Genomic DNA, 2,444 nt, shown 5'->3' on the forward strand with positions numbered 1-2,444 from the left:
AAGTTCAAATGATCCACTCCATATCACCAGACACCGAGGCTAACCCGCTTGATTATTCATATTTGGTGCGGGAGAAATTAATGCGTTGCTTTGTTGAACAAGGCCCAACTTTTATCGCCCAGAACAAATCCCGAGAAAGGTTGGGCCAGGCCGACCATCTTTTCACGTGGCGCTGGGGAAGATCTTGATTGGGCCAAACTTTCCACGGCAACAAACAATGACTTCTTGCTCCAAAAGATTATACCCGACCCATCTTTTCGTGTCAACAGCGGTTATTGCTGTAAAAACATTAGGCCTGGCTTGGCTTGGCTTTTTACAATTAACAGCTATAAACAAGTCGCCGTAAAAGAAAGGCGAAAACATTCAAATGGTAATTTCTTTGCTCACCAACAACCCCAGGTAGTGAAGGATCCTCTCACTTTGATTTGATTAAAACTAAGTTTAGGCAGCCAGGTGTACTAAATGCATAATTAATTTTATTATTAGAAAATAAAAGTTCAAATTAATTGCAAGTCAAATGGCCCAAGCAGGTTGCTACTGTTGAAAGAAAGACTCTTTAATCTTTATGCTTTGAGAGGGGGTTCAGGTCACATTCAGTGTAAAAGGTTTAAATATGAGTGATTGCAATCGTGTAAGCATCATTGATTTTAGGGTTTCAGATCTTTTGTTTGAAGCCTTGAAGGGGTTGTTTGAGTAGACTACTTTTTTAGCCTTTTTATTAAGTGTTTTGGAGTTTAATGAAAACTTGCATGACTGAGATATGGAAAGTGTTAAAGAATCAAACAAATAAACTTAATTTTTTTAAAAAAATTGACGTGGTAGATCGTGAGTGGCAGACAAGAGAGAAAAAATTGCATTTTTTTAATTTAAAAACCCTTATCACGTCAGTTTAATTTTTTTTTTTTTTTTGTCTCTCTAATACTTCTCCTGAGATATTGATGGATTATGATTTTTAGCAAATTTAGACATTAATTATAAGAGAGCTTGTATAGAACTCATATGTTCAGATAAATGGTTGAGTAACTCAAAACTTATATGAGATTTCAAACAATTACTACCTAAATTGCAATTTGCAAGATATTCCAACTTAATAATGATTGCAATATATGCAGAGCAAGAAAAGTAGAACAATTAACAAAGTAGGCACATGTTGGCAAGTACATTCATCATAGAAGCAATGAATCTTAATTACCCAAGTACAATTTTACCACTAAAAGCTAATGGTCTAATATAATTACCTTATTGGATATACTTTTTTACATTTTAGCGTTCATTTCAAGTAAATCTTCAGAATAATATACATTTTTCAATAAAAATATATGCGAGATTAATGACATAATACAACCAAGCATTTCTCATTAAATTAATATCTATTTGTAGAGAAAACAAAAATCAAAGAAAGAACAAAAACTTCTTTACTAATAATTGAAGTGGTAGGGCCAGGGTGTAGTGGACGGTAACGATGAAAGTTGGGGCATGAGATGATATGATACTTTTGAAAGTCCAAGTCTCACACTTGGAATGAAAAAGGAGGAATGTCGGTAATGACGTGAGCATCATTGAAAATGAGAGTTGGACAATTCCACTGCCAACTTTCCTAAGCCCAACGTGTATGCGTCCTCATATGGTTCAAAACACATGGAATACAAAGGTACTTTTCCATTAGTCTCCCATTTCATTGTTTAATAATAATCAAATAAATAATTTTTTTTTTTTTTTTTTTTTTTTAAAGAGAAATGATATATCATTCTTCTATCTTATTTTTCACCTATCTCCGTCTAATGGATGAGTGAATCCGCTATTATATTTGTGGGACTGAGTCCATAAATTCAGTAGTGAATTTGTTACAAGAATAGAGTTTATGCGAAACAATTATTAATATTATGATATATTAAAATATATGATACGGTAGAATATTTTATTATGTTTATTTTTATTTGATATTGTCTTTAATTATTTTCATGTAAGAGTCTTGATGACTAGTTTATATTATAATAAGAGCTGCTAACTCAGCCTTATAAAATATTGTAATAGTTTGTCTATTTAAAGGGCATTATGTTATGAATAATAAAGCAAGCAGAAAATTAATACAAACTTTGTGTTTGAAAATATTTTAGGTTCCCTTTAACGAATCTAAAGTTTTACTTTCAAATCTCACGTTTTCAAACTGCAAATCCAAACATTCCCAAATTCCCTAGATTGGAATTCTTGTTACTAGATCTCGAATTTTACGTAAATTTGGTAGCTTAAAAGAGAAAAAAAAAAGAAAGAAAGTAGAATTCATCTTTCCGAACAAATAGGTTCCAAATTTTAAACTGTCCGAAGTAAGTGAGAATCACAGCTTGTCCTAATAACAAAAGGAATAGAGATTTTCGGTTGCCTCAAGCGTCAGACATTTGACATTTAAAAAATATATATATATATTTTTTAAATTGAAAAAGAGA

The sequence above is a fragment of the Corylus avellana genome, chromosome ca5, assembly GCF_901000735.1.
Source record: "Corylus avellana chromosome ca5, CavTom2PMs-1.0".
NCBI classification, from domain to species: domain Eukaryota; kingdom Viridiplantae; phylum Streptophyta; class Magnoliopsida; order Fagales; family Betulaceae; genus Corylus; species Corylus avellana.